The 21,053-nt window shown below is 39.5% G+C and overlaps 1 protein-coding gene across 9 annotated transcripts in view; it reads left to right on the forward strand.

Moving 5' to 3' along the window:
* The window catches only part of LOC140481858 (NEDD8-conjugating enzyme UBE2F), a 366,423-nt gene that overhangs the window by 9,757 nt on the left and 335,613 nt on the right, over positions 1-21,053 (forward strand). The window contains exon 1 of one of the 9 annotated variants that reach the window (XM_072578429.1): positions 15,943-15,960. The exons of the other annotated variants lie outside the window; for them this stretch is intronic. The gene's annotated coding sequence lies outside the window, so the exon portion shown is untranslated. Of the gene's footprint in view, positions 1-15,942; positions 15,961-21,053 lie in introns of those variants that run through there. 9 annotated transcript variants of the gene reach the window in all.

Consider the following 21,053-nt stretch of genomic DNA (forward strand, 5'->3'; position numbering starts at 1 on the left):
CTTATCTCTGCAGTGAAGAAACATTTCAAACCTGAAGAAAGTCAGTTTATTTTTCCTCCATGAGTTGCTGTAAATTGTGACTCTTAACCAGTCAGCCAGGCTTTTTATAACTGGTGAGTTAGTTGCTTTGTGTCTCCTCCAACCAAGTGGAAGAACCTGGAAAAGGAAGATGACAGAACAGCAGATCCTCACAAGCCAAAAAGATCATTTCACTGAATTTTTTTGTTAGGGGCCATTGAACTGCCTTCAGTCTTTCCCTCTGCCCAGAACACCCTTTTATTTTTCCCCCCGAGTGTATGTCTAGGGGGAATGTTTCAAAAGGGGGATAGTTAAAGTTTTAACTAGTAAAGTTTGCTGTCAACAGTTCCTAATTGTTTATCTGTAGTTAGAAGCTATTATTTGTAAGAAACAATACATTCTTGTTCAGTCCTGAAATCTGGTCCATACTTTCTTTCAACCTGTGTTAAAAGGACAGCTAAATTGGGGAGCTTTACCGACTTTTATTAAATCTTTAACTTTTGTGGTAACTCTGGAAATAACAACAGCTTGATTTCCAATGCACTACCCGAGTGAAGTGTAACATTTTGTATATTTGATTACTTCAGAAGAGTCATATTTCACTTGGGATGTTAACACTTTTTCTCTCTTCAAAGAATGTTCTAACTAACCTCTGTAACTTGGACAGTAGAGACAAAAGTTTAAACCAGGTTTCCTGCTCTGTGAACAGTGCTAAAATATGTATATGAAGGACTGGTAAATGATGACTAGATTGATATTGCTGAGATGCAGCCATAGTAAAATGTCTTGACATTCTGCCCAAGTTTGTGTCTCCATTTGGGAGAGATCCAGGAAGTTACTTTTAACTAGGAATTGTAGAAATCCCTAAGAGGTAGAGATGAGACTGAAACTGCTGCCTGGTGTCACCGGAGCTCCAGATTTTTTGCCCCTTTGAAAATTTATTCTTTACAAATGTAGATTTCATGATAAGTATCTGGTTTATGAGCTTCAGTTAAGTTGGGATTGCATTTTCCTTGAGCCAATGCATTATTTCTTAAAACCTTATGGACATTAAAGGAACATTTTGCCCATCTCATTACATTGCTAATGTTACTGGGAAATTGGATTTCTGGGTATAAGCAATTGCACAGTGTGGTCTCAAGTAGCTTAGTCCTGTGTTATGATGCTGAGAAATACTTTCACTTAGTGTAATCAGCAAAGCTGGGATGCCCTGGAGCATATTTCGCAGACAGTCTTTTAGAATTAATTTATAGTGATTTAAAGAGGAAAGGAATTAAAGCTGTGTTTTTGGTAGCAAGTGCATGACATTAGATATTGGGGACTCACTGAGCATAAGTGTTTGCTGTCATTGTTAACATTACACTGATACCTGCTTAAATTTTAAGCGAACCAAGACTTAAATTGATAAAAATTCCATACATAACTAAATTATTTGTGGGATTCTGAAGTTCCATTTCTGATCTCTTCTCTTATCTACATGTCACAACTTGGTGACAACATCCACAGTACAGATGCACTTAATATTCCAAAATCAAAACCTTGAATTAAATCCATAAACTCTCTCTGTGTAGCTTGATCAGAAGAACAAGGTTCTCACCATATAGATTGTGAATGCCGGATTAAAATTCTGGTCACTGTGCTATTTGATGCCTGTGGAAAAATTAAAGTGCTGAAAAATAATACTTTCTCAACATTTTTTCCAAGAAATCAAGGAATTATGTTTTGGTTTTAGTTGCTCTGCATTCTGCAAAGTGTCTATTATGTTGGATTTTGGGGTGAAAAGTACCTATTTGCTTTGTCATCCCGTTCCTCTCTCCATCGAAGCAAAACACTCAGACAGAGTAATTTTACCTCTTTCATCTTTATTCCGGGCCTTGGAGGGGGAGAGAATGATCACCCATGTGCACAGAGACATGAGTTCACGGTCTTCTCTGGAACAGCAGTTTCTCAATGAATTATATAGTCATTTTACAGGGAGGAGCATGCAGACAAAGCAACATACATATTGATTGGATGACTGTTACAATCAGCAAGTGTCAATAGTAAAGATTAAGCTATCTGCTGTTACACAATGAATAACTGGCTTCACATGATGAATACTTTTCACCTTGTTAAACTGACCTCACATATTGAATGCTACCTCATCATCTCAAATGGCTCTACATAATGAATGCTTTTCCACCTTGTTAACCAATTACCCTTGCCTGCAGCACCCCATTGTTAGGTTTTGTATCTGATCTGAGTCATGCTCAGCTGAACCTCTAGTTTTGCAAAACTCAACTCTTTCCCTTGCCTGCTTATACCCTATATATATTCTCAGCTCCATGGTTTTTGTTGAGCTTGTTCAGTGCTAGGAGCAGGAGTAGGCCATTCAACTCCAAATATCATTAAATCAGATTATGGCTAATCAGTACTTTTTAGACCATCTGCCATCTTGATTCTGTCGCCTGAATATCTATCACATGTTTTAATTTTTTTTGAAGAAAAGCAGTTTGTGTTTAGTGTGTTTTCATGTGAACGTCACAATAAAAAAAATGGAAGAAATCTTTTTTGAGGAACAGAAGTAGAAATACCCAATTTATACTTTGATAATCTCCCAAGCAAACATGCATTTGTGTATTTGATTGGATTTTAAGGTGAAAAGTAAAGCTGTGTTGTAAATTACAGTTTACGGCGACTGATGTTTCAGCGGTGTCACCTGTGAGCCCTACCTAGAAGTGGGCAGTAGTTTTGCATTTTGCTGTCTGACAGTTTAGCTGATTGTATACCCAAAATCCAGTTTATAATTCCTGTTATATTTAAACTGTAAGTCATGGCATGGTTGCATTTAAAAAAGAAGCAATTGACCAGCTACCTGCCCTATTAGTGTTGATGCTAGTTCGTATACAAGGTTGAAGTATGAAGAGATGCATTTTATGGATGAATTTGACATTGCTATATACATTTGTTGTTTCAGGTGAATTGCTGTATCTACCCTCCCTGCTGAATCATTGATTAGGTATTATCTTTTTCATCTTCCCTTAAATTCTTGGAAACACTTTTAGGGCATTCATGACCAATTATAAACACCACTTCTTGGAAGATGCTGAATTTTAAATGAACCTGTTGATGCTTGTTGGCTTTGAAAAATTGTGATCTGAGGGTTAGACTAAGTTGCTTTTGCCAGTCAGTGGGTTTTCAATGCTCAAGGTCTTTTCACAAAATTCTGTGCATTTACTGTTTCTCAACCTTTGCACTGCTATATTGCTGGGAGTTATTAACCTCCCAGCAAAAGGAAATTCATTTCAGAACTGAGGATATAGATCCTCAATTTTCTCAATAGGCAGAGGAGAAAATAAGTTGAGAGTAGGAACGAACAGATGATTTTGTTGCTACAATTCCCAACAGTATAAAATTTTCAATATCCAGTTGAATGTTGGAAAGTAACCAATGATCTAATTGTAGATTATTTTCTTCCAAATATGGGTTATCCTGAGGAGCTATTGGAGCTTAATGTGTTGCTGGAAAAGCGCAGCAGATCAGGCAGCATCAAAGGAGAAGGAGAATAGACGTTTCGTGCATAAGCTCTTCCTCTGATCCCCAGCATCTGCAGTCCTCATTCTCTCCGAGCTACTGGAGCTTCTTAGCATAGAAGTGATAGTGTTTTTTTATAAATCTGTCATTATGAAAGACTAAGGGATAGGTCTGTCACTAATAGGAATATTTATTAAATGTTTTCAATTATTGGCACAGATTATTTTCCTTCTGTTACATATTCATTGTAAATAGGACAATGCATTGGCATTGTTCAGCAGCTTTGTAAAGCCTGTAGCCAAATTTTTTTTAAACAATTTAAATTTTTTTGTGGTTCAATTTTCTTATGCAAGAGATGCAATCATGTTGTTTCATATACAATTATGAAATTCAAGCTGAGTAACACTCTCATGTCAGCATGACTCAATGGTAGAATTCTACTCTAGTCAAAGTGTTGAGAGTTTGTGCTGTGCTCCAGGAGCAAGCATATAACCTTTTGAAAAGATACTCCAGTGCATTACTAAATTACTGCATTGTCCAAGGTATTATTTGTTAGATGACGTGTTAAACTGGGGACCTGCCTGTCCTTGTTGGGGAATGTAAAGGATCACTTTTATTTGGAAAGTAGAAAGTAGCTCTTCTGATGTGCTGGATTTTGTTTACCATTAACCAAAAATTGATCAGATTAATTTCTGCCATAACTGGGTATAGTTTGGTTACCTTGGTTTGTTTTATTACAAGAGTGACAACACTTCCAACGTACTTCATGGTCTTGTGTTTTTGTGACATCCTGGACTTGTTACAGGCACTATATTAAAACAAATTCAATCTTTTATTAACAAAACTGATTTCCCTCTTTCCTCCTTTTATCATAAGCCTCACCAAAAAGAGATTTCATGACTCCACCCAGTTTTAAGTATTTATTGGGTTTCTCATTGCACAACTTTTTAATGGCCAAGCAAACTGAAGTTGTGGGACTACAGATTTCTATTGTGAAACTTTCATTATATAGTAGGTGCAAGATGAGAGAAAATTCGAAGTTCCTCATGAGGCTTTTAACAGTGCTGATCAGTGACACTAAGACCGACTGAATCTTTCATTATTGATCGTGATCATCCAAATATTGTCCTTTACGATCTATTTAAGTGCTGTAGAATAAAATAGATCATTAAAAATCTGTTTCTTTTAGATGATGTATTGGGCAGGTATTTATGATCTACAAAATGTTATTCTTAGCAATAGTAGATTTTAAAATTTAAGGAAGATAATGGTTATGCTTGGTTATGGTTATGGTTATGATTATGGTTATGGTGATGGTGATGGTGATCCTGCACTTTGGTGTCCTTCAAAATTCATGGAACTGACCTCAAACAGTACATTGAAAAAGCAGCATCTGCTGGAAGAACTTAATTTATATTGAGTGGTGTCATTTTAGTTAGCTGTGAGTTGACTGCAAAGAGCAAAGGTAAATTCTACACTAATGAATATTTTTTATCCAGCCTGTCGGATATTTTTGCATGCTCCATTCATATGACTGTGGTGACCTTTAGCTAAGCCGATAAGTTGTTTTGAACTATGAGTTAAGTTCTCGTGCTTCTGGAATGGTTTTTTATTCATGATATTTTGTGCTTGAAATAATTAAGCTGGAAGCTAGGAACTGGTATAACTTCCTATTTGTTTGTTTTTCGGTATAATCCAGGATTTCATGTGTGAAAATATTTCTGTACCTGGATGGTAGGAACAAACTTCCGCAATAAAATTAATCTCCTGGTGTTTGCTGGCTGAATATTCTTTTGGACAACAGCAGTTTATTAGAATATTATTATTGAAACCATAAAGTCTTGAGCTTGGTGTCTCCAAGGTACTTGATAGTAATTTGCACTTTCCCCTGAACTTGGATGGAGGGAGATGGTGGGGATTTGGGAAACTGTGTGGAGATAGTGATTGTGGGAGGGGATGGAATCAGCCAGAATGTAGTCTAGAAACAACAAGAGAATTGGCATGTCAGGGAGAAAATTTGAAATATGGGGGAAAAACAACTGAACCCAGTATTGTTCAATAATTGATTAGAAACTCATTGGATATTTCCTGCTCCTCTGTAATTACACAATTTTTTTTGTTGTAAAATTAGTAGTTTATGCACTTTTGATTTATCAGTATAGAATTCTAACCAGCAGAATTAATCACTGTCGTTATCACTGTATTTAGCTGAAATTTGATTGCTCTATTACCCTCCCTCAAACTTCTAATGGACGCATTTTCTGTTTTGAAGAGAAGACATTTACTGCCCCACTCGATTCATTGCTGCATAGTTTGCTTGGGTCATAATTGTAAAAATTGTAAATTCAGTGAAGTACATATTTGAAGTAATTGACATTTTGGTCACCAAAATTGCAGTTTTTCACTTTTTTCCCCAATGCACATTTGAGTAGAAAAATTATTAGAATTTGAAGAAAGTTATGGCTCTTCTAATTTTTGATTAACTTTATGTTTACCGTACTTTCATCTGAGAATTATCAAACATGTGCTGCACCCCAATATGGTTCTATTTAATGACTATAAGCTTAAATGTATCATCCAAATTAATAATGGAATTGTCAGGTTTCTAACTCCAAAATTACCTGTTGTAGTGCATGTGGTCTGGCCAGTAACAAGTAATGTCCTAGCATAGGTGATTTAAACCTAGATGGGGTGCTCACCTAAGGTGAGCATTCCTGGGTTGAATGTCTCTTTGTCTGGGTAGATTGCAGAGTATGTCCAAGTTACGTTCCATGAAACATGGCAGCCTAGCCCATAAAGCCAAAGCACTGCAGCTCATGTATTGGTAATTCTCACTTGCTGTTTTGCCCTGTTGTGAACTTTGAGAGTCTCGTGGTTTTGGAAGGACTATTCTTGCTTCTGTTGCCTGATTAATAAATTCTGCATCAATAACTTGGGATATCCGTGAGCTTCAAAAGCACCTAGCTAAGCATTCCAGGAAAACCATTAAATTGAATAATCATAACCTAAAGCTTCTTCATTATTGTAAATTTTGAATGTGAGAGAAAAAGCCATTTAATAGGAAAAGCAAGATTTCAATTTGCTAGCTTTTAACTGGAGCTTAAAATTAGAACATTTAACCAGCAAATGAAGAAAGGTTTAAAACCACGTAATGTTGTTTATGACATTTGGTTGTAAAATACTACTTTAGGGCGTCCTATAAAATACTTTGAGGCGTAGTCACTGTTGTATTGTAGGAAACATGACAGTCATTTTTTTTTGCTTGCAGTAAGCTAGCTTTCAGAAATATCAATGAAATATATGACAAGATGGGACTTTTTAGTGATGTTGAATAAAAGGGTATGAGCATAGTTAGTAAAGAGTAAATGTTCTTTTAAATCTTGGCCATTGTGAGGGTGATCACTTTTTTATGGGGAAGTTTTCGGACGGACTTTGAGTCTTAAGCTTCTGGTTGAGTGCTTTTGTTTAAACTGCATAGTGGAGGTAAGAAGCAATGCAATGGGAAGCAGTGACTTCCCTGTAACAACACCAGTTTGTAGCTGGATGGTCTATTTTCTCAGGGTTAGCTAATGATTTTCTGACAAATCTATCTTAAGTCACTTGTATAAATTTGGGTGAGGCCTTTTGATCCATTTTCTGACTTTGCAGTATTGAAATCTATTAAAAGTATAGCACTTAGACTTTGTATACTTGACCTCCTGAAAGTGAGGTATTTATAAACCATGATTATTTTTGCCATCTTAGTGTTTGTTCCTAACTGCTCAGAAGAAAATTGCTCCTGTCTCAGATGGATACTCACCTCAACCTTATGAAATAAACTGCTTCGGAGCAGGAGATTGGGCCTTTTGAGCCTCCTCCATTCTTCAATAATGTTATTAATCTGATTTGTGGTGTCATCTCCACTTTTCTGTATGCATCCCATAATCCTTGACTCTTATGTCGACCAAAAACCTATAAAACTCAGTCTTGATTAAATTTAAAGACTCAGCCTCCACAGCCTTCTCGGGAGAAGTATTACACATTCTAATGACTGTCTACGGGGTGGGGAGAAAGAATCTCCTTATCTGTCCTAAAAGGAGACCTCTTATTTTTAAATTACATCCCCTAATGTTGGTGTCTTCCACAAGAGGAAACATCTTCTGGGTATCTGCCTTATGTAGTCCACTCAAAGTCTTGCATCTTCTGTAAGATCATCTCTCATTCCTCTAACTCTATTAAGTATGGAGCTACCCATTTTTTCTTAAGATAACACTTTCATTCCAAGAATGAATCCATTGAACCTTCCCTGAACTACCCCTAAACTAATTTTAAAAAAAAAACTAAACCAAAACTATTGATTGTGGTGTCATCGATACCTAGTACAGCTGTGGTAAAACTTCCCTACTTCTGTATTCCATTCCTTTTGCAAGAAGCAACGGCATTCCTACAATTGTTGACCTAATTACAGTTGTACCTGCATGCTAACTTTAATTCGTTCAGGACACTTAAATCCTTTTGTACCTCGAGTTATGCAGAATCTTTATTCTATTCTTTCTGTCACAGCGGACATGTTCACATATTTCCACATGATATTTCATTTGGAAATTTTTGCCTGCTCACTGATCTCCTCTCCATCTCTTTGCACCCTCTTTCTTGCATCTTGTCAACCTACTTTCCTTGCCAAACCAGGAAAGACCTATTTTATCCTCACTATCTGCTTTGTGTTAGCTAACCAATCCTTTATCCATGTGAATATTTTGTATATACTGTTGTTTTGTGCAGCAACTTTTGTGACATCTCATGAAAGTACAAATACACCAGATCATCCAGTTTCCCTCTGTTCATTATGGATGTTAGTTCATCAAAACCTCAAATAGATTAGTTAAATGTGATTTTCCTTGCCTAAACCATGCTGCCTTTGTCCAGTCAAATCATGCTTTTCTGAGTGTTCTGCTATAAGTTTAAAAATAATAGATTCTAACACCATCCCTAAGATAGGCTAATTGGCCTATCCAGAATCTGGTTTCCAGCATCTGCAGTCATTGTTTTTACCGAATTGGCCTATGGTCTCCTGCTTTCTATCTCCACCCTCCCTTAATGAAAAAGTGCAATGTTTGAAGCGTTCTGCTGTAAAGACTATATTCACAGTCATGGTTCAAAGCTTCTGACATTTCTTTGCTTTCCATCATTTGTTTCCCAAATTTGCAGTCAAGTGGGTCAACACTAGCTTCAATTACTTTTTTCTTATTTAAATACTTGTAGAAACACTCTTTTTATATTACCTTTTCACTTTTTATATTACCTTTCTGCCTCTTTATTACCACCTTAGTCAGCCAGCTGAATCCTCTGACCTGCCACTAATCTTTGCAAATTTACATGTACTTTCAACTTATTATTATCGCAACATACTTATTTACCATTGGATGGTGCATACTTTTCAAAAAGCCTTTCTTTCTCACTGGAATTAACCTTTGCGAAGAGTTATTAAAAATCTTTTAAAAGATCTGCCTCTGTAACTAAATTGTTCCTGGTTTCTCAATTCAGTTTAGCCAGCTTTCTCTTCATACACTTTTATTTTTCTTTCTTCTTGCATGGGATGTTGGCATTACTTGCAGGGCTGTCATTTGTTGGCATCCATAATTGGCCATAATCTGATTGACTGACTTTCTAAGCCATTCCAGAAGCCAGATAAGAGTCAAGCACAATGCTGTGGCGCTGGACTCGAATGTAGGCCAGGCTGGGTAAAGATGGCAGATTTCATTCCCTGATGTCTTAGCGAGCAGATGGGTTTATATGACAATTGACTGATGTTTATATGGTCAATATTAGAGTAGCTTCTTTAAAATTCCAGATCTTATTAAATTCAAGTTTCACTATATTTGCCATTCAAATGTAGGGTTATCTTACTGCAGTTGTATGAGGCCTTGGTGAGGCCATAACTGGATGTTGCATGCAGTTTTGGTCTACCTACCTAACCAAGGATATACTTGTCATAAAGGGAGTGCTTTGAAGTTTTATTAGGGATGGCTGTCAAATGTGGAGAGATAAGTTCAACTGGGCCTGTATTTATTAGAATTTAGAAGGATGAAAGGGGGTTGTATAAATTTCTTATAGGGCTGGAGAGATGAGAGGTCGGAAGGTTATCTTCCCCGTTGAGATGTCTTAAAAGTGGGGGACAATCTCGGATGGGAATAGACTGTTTTAGAACAGTGTTCTGAAAAGATTTCTTCACTTAAAAGATAGTGAACCTGTCACTTCTCTACCAACGAAGGCTGTGGAGGCAAAGTCACTGAATATATTCAAGACCTAAATATTGTCTAGATGTTAAAGGCATCATGGAGACATCATCAATAGCAGGGCAAGTGGTTTTGTAATTGCAGAACATGGCATCTTCTGAGCACCAGTGTGATCCATGACAAATATAACTACAGCTGGAACAGGTGTGTTCTTCCTCTATTCACCATCCTTCCTTTCTCTTAGCCTTCTACCCATCTTTCTTGTAGGTGGTTCTGTTTCATGAGAGGAGCAGGGATTTCCTGTGCTTTGTTTCCCCCACTTTCACATGCCTGGTTGCACCTATTCCCCCAAACTTTGGAGCAATTGCCATGTGTATAAGTGCGGAGCTGGTGGCTGTGGTGCCAGTGATTTGAAATAACTCCACAGAGGCAGGTATCCTGTAACCAAGTCACCCTTTATTTACACGTGGAGAGTCCTGGACACTGATTCAACTCCCTCAGAGCATCTGTCAGAGTGAACAGGATGTTTGACACTCACATTCTTATCTGTCAGCCAGAACTCCCTGATTGGGGCTGTTATTCTTGTTCAATCAGGGAGGTCAGGTTCTGAGGTCCACCTGGCTGACTTCTTTACAATCACTACAGTGGTGACTTTTGCAAGTGAGTAGAGGGCTCAGGATTCTTCTCCTATCACAACATAGGGGGAATCTCCATTTTGTTGCATTTATGTGATTTGGACGCTATGTATCATTTCCCTCCGCCTTCCACTCTTTGGACAATCTTTTGGCCATCTGACCTAATATTTCCTTCAGTTGTCTGACTTTACATTTTATCTTATGACATTTAGATGAAACTGGAACTGTTATTACATTTAAGGTTGTTACGTAAGTACAAATAGTTGAGCATTTAACAGAGCTGATTAATGTAGAGTCTAAATTTAATTGTCCTACCTTGCACTGTGCAGTATTTTTTTGCAATGGAAGTTTGAAGAGCGTTTCAAAGAAGTTATGGGTTGAAAATCTCAGTTGTGCTGCTGTTTAGGATGTGTGATCTTTGATTCAAGAAGGGTCATGTGAAAAAGTAGTGCAACTTCCAGGGCTAGGATGGAATGTCAAACCTCCAAAGAAGAATGCATTTTTTCCATATTTATTGCTGGCAATATGATAAACATTTGTGTGGGACATTCTCATGTTCTCCTGTCGCCTATATCAATTCCCAGTGGGCTCAGTGTCCTGTTTCTGATTAAACAAGCATGCACCGAATCTAGAATACAGATTTCACATTCCTATTTCCCTCATTTCTCCTGCTCAAGATGTCTACAACACATCCTCTTTGGCAGTCCTTCAGAGTCAAGGGTTACTTGCTTCCACTCAGTTGGTAGGAGCAGGGGGTGATTCTATGGTGACTGAATAGCCCAATCCTAGAGTTGTAGACTCACTTGCAAGTGGTGTTTGAGGTAGGTAGCTGTGACACTCTGGATTCTGCATGCTGTTTCTACTGTTTGCACTTGGCCACTGCATACTTCACTGAATGATGCTTAAAGTAGTTGGCACCTTCTCGAATGCTGCTTCTCCAGTTTGCGCATTTTAGGTAAGCGATTCCCATGTTTGTTTAGGGAGGCTTTCAGGACATTCTTGTTAGGTTTCTGAGGGATTGCAAAGCTCGGAGTAGAGGATTTAGAATCATACAGCGAGGAAACAGACCCTTCAGTCTAACTTGTCCACACTGACCAGGCATCCCAATCAGACCTAGTCCTGTTTGCCAGCATTTGACATGTATCTCCCTAAATTCTTGCTATTCGCATACCCATGTAGTTGTCTTTTACATGTTGTAATTGAACCAGCCTTCACCACTTCCTCTGGCAGCTCATTCCATACAAGCACCACACTCCATGTGAAAAGTTACCCCTCGGGTCCTTTTTACATATTTCCCTTCTCATCTTAACCCTATGCCCCCCAATTTTGGATTCCCCCACCCTAGGAAAAAGACCATGGCTATTCACCCAATCCATGCCCCTCGTGATTTTATAAATTTTTATCAGGCCACTCCTGAATCTCTGATCTAGGGAAAGGAGCCCCAGTTTGTTCAGTTTTGGAATGACAGACTGAAAAGAAAAGGAGATAGGCAGGTCAGACAAGTCAAGGAGACTTGTCCGACCTGCCTATCTTCTTTTCCACCTATCCACTCCACCCTCTCCTCCTTGACCTATCACCTTCATCTCCTCCCCCACTCACCCATTGTACTCTATGCTACTCTCTCCCCACCCCCACCCTCCTCTAGCTTATCTCTCCATGCTTCAGGCTCACTGCCTTTATTCCTGATGAAGGGCTTTTGCCCGAAACGTTGATTTCGCTGCTTGTTGGATGCTGCCTGAACTGCTGTGCTCTTCCAGCACCACTAATCCAGTATTTGATTTTCATCATCTGCAGTCATTGTTTTTACCTTGAAAAGAAAAGGAGGTGGTGTAACTTTACTGGTGAAGGAAGGGATCAGTGCTGTAATGAGAAATGACATTAGCATGGGAGATCAAGGTGTGGAATCAGTTTGCGTGGAAGTAAGAAATGGCGAAGGGAAGAAGTACTTGGTAGAAATAATCAAAAGGTGTCCAAACAGTAGTCCCACACTGGGGCACAGTATAAACCAGGAAATAGAGGCTTGCAAGAAAGGTACAGTAATAATCCCGGGTGATTTAAATATGCATGTAGATTGGAGGAATCATATTGCTAAAGATAGCCTGGAGGCAGAGTTCATTGAATGTATTTGAGATTGTTTATTGGAGCAGTATGTTGTAGGCTACTCTGCATTTGATATTGTGAAATGAGGAGAGCTTAATTGACATCATAGTTAAGGATCCTCTAGGGAGTAGTGACCATAGTATGATAGAATTCAAAATTCAGTTTGGGGGTGAGAAAGTGGAGTCCCACATTAGTGGTCTGGAATTAAGCAAAGGAAGTTATATAGGCATGAGGAGATCTAGCTCGAGTAAATTGGGCAGGAAGGCTAAAAGGTAAGACAGTGGATGAGTGAAGTTAATTCCTCACATGTAAAATTACCCCAGTGATGAAGAAAGATGGTAAGGGGAGTAAAAATAAACATCCATGGCTAAACAAGAAGGATGAGGACAATTCAAAGTCAAAAACTAAGGTATACCATATTGCAAAGGCCAATGGCAGGTTGGAAGATTGGGAAACTTTCAAACATAAACAAAGGGATTCTAAAAAATAAATCATGAAAGAAAACGAGCACAATAGAATGTCAAAAGCTTGTATAGGTATATAAAAGGAAAGAGAGTCACTAAGGTGAATGTTGATCCCTTGGAAGATGAACCTGGAGAGTTGTTAATGGGGAACATTGAAATGTTAAATCGATACTTTGCCTCAGTTTTCACGGTGGAGGGCATTAGTACATTCCTATTAGAATGGGCAAGTCAGGGGCAAAAGAAAGGGTAGACTTTCGAACAATCAACATCGATAGGGGAAAGGTACTCAGTAAACTTTTAGGATTGAGGGCAGACAAGTCCCCTAGGCCTGATGGCGTACATCCTAGGATATTGAAGAAAGTGGTGGCGGAGATAGTGAATCCATTGGTCTCAATGTTCCAAGATTTCCTGGACATGGGAAAGGTTCCAGTGGATTGGAAAAATGCTAATGTAATGCCCTTATTCAAAAAGGGAGGGAGGCATTATGTGGGAAATTATAGGTTAGTTGATTTAGCATCTGTTGTTGGAAAAGCTTTAGAATCAATTATCAAGGAAGTAATATCAGGATAGTTGGAAAGTCACAATGCTATCCATCAAATTCAGCATGGTTTTATGAAGGGCAAATCATATTTGACTAATTTGCTAGAATTCTTCGAAGATGCAATATGCAAAGTAAATAATGGGGATTCTGTAGATGTAGTATATCTCGATTCCTGGAAGGCGTTTGATAAGGGGATGCACAAAAGCTTAGTTCACAATGTTGGATCAGGCGTAATTTATTAGCTTGGATAGATAACTGGCTGATTGACAGAAGACAGTCAGAATAAATGTTTTTTTTCTGGATGGCAAGAAATAACTAGTGGGGTGCCACAGGGTTTGGTCTTTGGGCCCCAGCTATTTACAATCTACATTAACAACTTGGATACAGGGATAGAAGGCCGTATTGCCAAATCTGTGGACAACACAAAAACAGGCGGGACGGTAAATTGCAATGAGGAAATAAGAACCTTCTGAATGGAATTAGGAGAGTGGGCCAAAATGTGGCAGGTACAGCTTAACGTGGATAAGTGTGAGGTCATGCATTTTGACTGGGAAAAACAAAAGGTGACCTATTGTCTAAATGGGGAGAGACTTCGGGGTGCTCTGCACAGGGATCTGGGTGTCCCTATTCATGAGTCACAAAACTAGCATGCAGGAACAGCAGATAATAAAGCGAACGGAATATTGTAGAATATAAAGGTAAGGATGTATTGTTGCAACTATCCAAGGCAATGGTGAGACCACACCTGGAGTATTGTGCACAGTTTTTGTCCCCCTTCTTGAGGAAAGATGTAGTGGCATTGGAGGCAATTCAGCAGAGGTTCACATATGGGGCTTGGTGTATGAAGGGAGATTGAACAGTTTAGGCAATTACTGTCTGGAATTTAGAAGAATGAGGGGAGATCAAGTTGAGGTATTCAAGATGATAAAAGGTTTGGATAAAATAGACATGGTGTGGATGCTTCCTCTTGTGGGGCACTCTTGGATATGAGAGGTTATAGTCATGGGATAAAGGGTAACAAATTTAAAACCGAGTTGAGCAGAAACTACTTCTCCGGAAGGGTTGTAAATCTGTGGAATTCGCTATCCCAGAGTGCGGTGGATGCTGGGACAGTGAGTAAATTTAAGGAGTTAGACAGGTTTTTAATTGATAATAGGTCGAAGGGTAATGGGGAGAAGGCAGGAAAATGGGGGTGAGGAGCATACCAATGTACTGAATGGCCTAATTCTGCCCGTATATCTTATGAACTCAAATCTCTCCTTGTTACTCAAACCCTCCAGTCCTGGCAACATCATTGTAAATCTTTAATGCACTCTTTCAAATTTAACAGCACCTTTCCTACATAAAGGTGACTAGAATTGTACGCATAATTCTAAAGGTGGTCTCTCCAATGTCCTGCACGTCACAACATGACCTCCCAACTCCTATATTCAATGCTTTGACCAATGAAGGCAAGCATGCCAAATGCTGCATTCACCCTGATTACCTGCAACTCCACTTTTAAAGAACTATGCACTTGCACCCCTAGGTCTCTTTGTTTGGCAATACTCCCCAGGACCCTACCATTAATTGTGTAAGTCCTCCCCTGGTTTGCCTTACCAAAATGCAACAGCACACATTTATCGAAATTAAACTCCATCTGCCACTCCTCAGCCCTTTTGGCCCATCTGATCAAGGACCCGTTGTGCTCATTGTCCAGCACATCACCTATTTTGGTATCATTTGCAAACTTACTAAATATGCCTTCTATATTCGCATTTTTTTGTATAAATGATGGAAAGCGGTAGACCTAGCACCAATCCTTATGGCACATTGCTGATCACAAGCCTCCCTCTGTCTCCTAACGTCAAACCAATTTTATTTCCAATTGACTAGCTTCCCCTGGATCCCATGTGATCCAACCTCATGTAGGCATTGTTTTTACCTCATGAACCAGTCTACCATGCAGAATCTTGTTGAAAGCTTTTGCTTAGGGAGTTCTGCATGCGAATAGTGTGGCCCACCCATTGCAGCTGGACATTGTGACCAGTCCCTCGATATTGACCATTAGTACACCTATCCTGCCAATGAATTTGCACGATTTTGCAAGGGTAGCACTTGTAATAACACTCCCAGGGATTTGAGGTGGCTGCTGTACATGGACCATGTTTCTGATGTGTACAGGAGGGTTGGGACACGGATGCTCTGCCGACTGTATGCTTAGTGTTGGGTTTGAGATCGCGGGAATTTGAACACTCTGCTCCTCGGACTCCAAAGGCTGCATTATCATGTTAGACTCAATGTTGGATTTCATTGTCACTGTCTGCTCTCACCAGGAGGAGGCTCCCAAGGTACAAAAGTGATCTGTGTGGTCCAGGGGCTTGATCTGGATGATCGGTGGGGCAGTATCACGTGACTGGAGTAGGCTGGTAGAGAAGCGCTCGTTTTCCGAGTTTGTAGTCTGAGGCCCATCCTGTTTCTCCCATACACCTCCAGTGAGTATGTCACCGATGATTTATAACTTTGCTTCTAAGTATGCACGTACACAGGCATCGTCTACATACTGCTGCTTGATGACTTCAGGGTGGTCTTGGTTCTGGCCTGAAGGTGTCAAGAATTAACCGTTTCCTGTTCATCTTTTAAGTTAGCTCAATGCTGGTGGGGAGCTACATGGACGTGGGATGCAGAGTTATAGTGAGGAGGTTGGAGAAGAGCATTAGTGTATTGATGCAGTCTTGTTTGATCCCATTTTATACTTGTTTTGTGCCTGTGGTAAGGATCATGACTTGCACATTGTCATGAATCAGGCAGCGAATGATGATGAATTTCTGCAGGCAGCTGAATTTGAGAACACATTAAGCAGATTTGGGGTGGCATTGTCCTGCCATTCTGTTTTGCAGTTTTCTTTTGGTGAAGAACAGGATGAAAAGTTCTCAACATTCTGCTCCTGATATAGCAGTGCTTGGTACTGCCTGAGGGTTAGGCGTTCCTTGTGTTTGTTTTCTTACTCCACCCCACATGCCAATGTAATGTGCCTCTGGATATAAGATTTGGCAGTGGGGAATGTATTGCTGTCGGAGAACTTAGTTTCCTTGTTTTAGATGCAGAAAACAGCTGAGGCGCGAGAGGTTTTAGATTAGATTAGATTCAGCAAGTATTACGGCAATGGTTGAAACATTATTCAAGTCTGAGCTGAATGTGGATTCATGAATGAATTAAAGGAGGTGGCATCATGGAGCATACCAGGTTAATTATAACAGGTTTTGATCTAGCAGAAAAGACCTACATTTATATAGCACCCTTTTTACAAGCACTGGACATCTCCAAGTACTGTACAACCAATGAAATACTTCTGAACTGTAATCATTATGTAGTATATATAACAGATACAACTGATTTGTACCCAGTGAACTTTAATGAACAGCAAGTTGGTGATAATTAGCTTATCTGCTTTTGCAATGTTGATTGCGGGATAAACATTGACCAGGACATGGGGAAGAACTTACCCACTCTTTTTTCAAATAGTACCATGGGAACTTTTAAATCCACCCCAGCAGGCAAATGGAGCCTTGCTTTCATGTCTCATCTGAAAGCCAACAGCATTGATCGTGAAGTGACCTGTCAGTGCTGCATTGGGGCGTAAGTGGTGTTTTCTTTCGTGTGTGCTCAAGCCCTGAATCTGGAACTTCGTGATTGCAAAACAAAATGCTGCAATTAAGTCACCGCTGATCGGAAGGAGATATGGGAGTTTTATTTAGTATTAGAGAAAATGTAAGGCCACAAATTTTATGTAAGAAATGGCTTTTCTTTTTTTAAAAAGGTCTTGAATATCACACTGAATAGATGTCCAGTAAATTGTTCCAGCTGATAATTGAATAAGTTTGCAAAATGTTACGTTGGTCATCAGCAAGGCATTCGATTTAATCAAATAACCATCCAGCGAGGTTCAGTTTAGAAGGTGGAAATGTTTATTTTTTTTTAAAAAATGGCCTGAATAAATATGATTGATTTTGAGGGAAGGCTGGTCACCCTATTATTATGCCTCTGTCAGCGCCTGTCAGGCCTTGATAAGGGCACACTATTAGCACAGGCTAGCTGCCAGTAGCACGTCTGGCACATAGTACCTATACCTGATTTTGTTTTATGAAGCAGTGCTGAAGCTTGACTGATCAAACTCATCAGCTTCGTTCTTTTTGGGGAAAGCAAAACATAGCTATTGAATCTTGTTTTATCTTGACTCTACCAAGTCCTAGGATGATGGGGAGCAAGCAAACTGACAGGTGCAGTCATACTTGGAGTCACAGTCTTCAATCCACACGTGAGTGACCCTCAGTCAGTTGCTAGCTGTACCCAGAAGCAGCTGTCCTATTTAGGGATGTGCAGCTGCCAGGTTTTTACTTGATGGGGTAGATAAATGAAACCTAAACACATTTTGCTGCTTCCTAGCAACTGGGCATGACTCAATCTAACAGCAAGAAACTGCAGAAGAAAGCAAAGGCGAACATAAATTCACCTGCCATGACAGCGACTTGCTGGAATGTCCTTTGGTTGTTGAACCAACACTAGATCTGAACATTATTTAGCTCTATTACCAGGATAACTTTAGCTGATGTGGTATAGATCCAGTGAAAGATGAGGTGAAAAGTGCAGTTTGAAGAAGTAGAAGGGGTGATTGAGTCCCCATAGACCCGAGAGATGTATGGATTGGGTTGCTGTCAACTGAGAGATGGGTTTAGATCAGAGTGGTGCTGGAAAAGCACAGCAGGTCCGGCAGCCTGACCTGCTGTGCTTTTCCAGCACCACTGATCTAAACTCTGGTTTCCAGCATCTGCAGGCCTCACTTTTGCCTATCAGGTGAGAGATGACAATGGATCTACAAAACCTTCCAAAATGCATCGCAAATATGTGATGAATCTATACCTTGTCCTGCATCAACACTGAAGATGCTTAAACACTCAATTGTGTAAAAAGGTTATCTCAGAGTACAGTGGGGTCTTGATCAGATGGGCTAATGGGTTGAGGAGTGGCAGATGGAGTTTAATTTAGATAAATGTGAGGTACTGCATTTTGAAAGGCAGATCAGGGCAGGACTGAAACATTTAATGGTAAGGTCGGGGGGAATGTTGCAGAACAAAGAGAAATGAAGTGCAGGTTCATAGCTTCTTGAATGTGGAATCACGGGTAGATTGGATAGTGAAGAAGGTATCTGGTATGTTTGTCTTTATTGGTGAGTGCATTCAGTATTGTAATTGGGAGATCAAATTGCAACTGTACAGGTCGGGCCACTATTGGAATACTGCTTGCAATTCTGGTTTCCCTGCTTTAGGAAGGATGTTGTAAAACTTGAAAGGGTTCAGAAAAGATTTACAATGATGTCAGGATTGGAGGGCTTGAGCTATAAAGAGAGACTGAATAGACTAGGGCTATTTTCCCTAGAATGTTGGAGGCTGAGTGTTATAGAGCTTTATAGAGATTTATAAAATCATGAGGGGCATGGGTAGGGTAAATAGACAATTTCTTTTACTCAGGGTAGGGGAGTCTCAAATTAGAGGGAACAGGTTTAGAGGAGAAAAATTTTAAAAGGGACCAAAGGGCAACTTTTTCACGCAGAGGGTGGTACATGTATGGAATGAGTTGCCAAAGGAAGTGGTGGAAGCTGGTTCAATTACAACATCTAAAAAGCCACTGCATGGGTATATGAATAGGAAGGGTTTAAGAGGGATATGGGCCAAATGCTGGCATTTGGGACTAGATGAATTTAGGATATCTGGTTGGCATGGACGATTTGGACTGAAGGATCTGTTTCTGTGCTGTATATCTCTATGACTCCATATGTAACTCATGATTACTAGCCATGAGTATAGTCCCTTTTAACCCCTTGCTGTTCTTCCTTGCCCTCTTGAAATTAGTGTTCTTGTTTTGATACAGCTTGCAGAGACCCCTCAAACATTAGTATTATAGAAACATCGTGGTCAAGCACAATCTAGTCTATGAATTATTAGGCAGAGATTTCTGAAGATGTTGATGTTGTAAAGACCATCTATTTTTAGTTTTGTGTTTTTGATTTTGGGATTGAAATTGGAAAAGGATGGTTTTGAAACCAAGGTATTGCTGAAGGATTATCAGTTTATGAAAGCAAGTAACTAGGCACTCGTCGTAAGCATGGTTTACACAGCCGCTGGCTCAAACAGTGATAGATGAAGTTACAGATGAGCTGGAGTCAAGGGCGTATACAAATAGAGATTCAGCCTGCAACAAGTGGCTGATTGGTCTGGTCTGTGGGCTACTGACTGTTTATAGATGACAAAGGCCTTCTGCCTGCCAACAAATGGTTCAGTTTCATGATTTGGTTCTCGGGTAGCTGAACAGCTTGGGGCTGTGAACAAGGTAAAGAGAAACTATCAGAACTTCAGCTCAGGACCTGTCTGTACTTTGCAGCAAAACCCACTTCATATCTAAAGATAATTCATTTATTCTTTCTTCAGTTACTGTAAGCCATGACATTTAACTAGTGAGGCTGAGAAAAGTAAAATGTGTGAACCAGTGACCCTGTGCCTCTTGCAAATCATTGGAAGCATCTAGAGAAGGAAGACCAAGAAGCAGCATTCTGATCAACTTAGGGTCTGCTGAGATGATTCTTATGAACAGGGATAACTAAACTACTTTCTAGTTTCTTCCCTCTGTCCATATCACCCATTTGTGTGAGAGTGAGTCCTGGTTCATGCTTTCTTTCAACCCAGATCTGAATATCTGGTAAATTGGGTTATTCTGTGTTCTTTTAAAATACCTTTGTGATGATTCTGGGAGTAGTAGGGCTTGATGTGCAGCAGGCTACTCCAATGAGGTACAACAATGTCAGTAGCAGCATTTGCAAATGCACATATCTGAACTTGGAGTTGTCCACCAAGATGCTGCATTTACCTACTGAGCTATTGTGAAAATAACTTTATGACATATACAGTTGGTAATTGTTAAATAAGAAAGTGTAATTGCTTCTTATGCCTTCACCTTTGTCCACCTGACGTCTTTCTCTACTTGGTAAAAGATTCTGCCGTGGATGAGAGACAAATCCTCTCTGACTCTTTCTCCATCTTGGCTTCTGTGATTCTACCGTAATGAAAAGACATGCTGTTTGTGTCACATGCTCGGTTATGAAAGCCACGTATCACTTAATTTTTTTTGTCATGCCAGCTTCTAATTTTTAAAAGCTGCTGAGCCTTGAATATTGTGTTTTCTTTTGGTTTTTCTAGCTGCGAAATGTTGATTGGCAACTCGGAACTCGGGTTAGCTCCGGTGCTGCCAGAGCAAGTTTCAGGGACTTGAGATTATGTGCTTCGTTTGCTGGCTCTTACTCTATGGCTGCAACAGCCTCAAAAGTAGGACCACACAAAATGATCCTTAACTTGATTTTTAAATTAATGTTGTTTCCATTTTTAAAATGTTCTTAAACTTTCTTTGTGAAAGTTGAGTCAGGTTGTGGAGAGAGTCTGTTTCAAAACAAATCACTTGCTAATGAGACTGTCACATCTGTCATTTGCATCCATGCCAAGATTAGAGTGGTGCTGGAAATGCACAGCAGGTCAGGCGG

The sequence above is a fragment of the Chiloscyllium punctatum genome, chromosome 10, assembly GCF_047496795.1.
Source record: "Chiloscyllium punctatum isolate Juve2018m chromosome 10, sChiPun1.3, whole genome shotgun sequence".
In the NCBI taxonomy this organism is placed as follows: domain Eukaryota; kingdom Metazoa; phylum Chordata; class Chondrichthyes; order Orectolobiformes; family Hemiscylliidae; genus Chiloscyllium; species Chiloscyllium punctatum.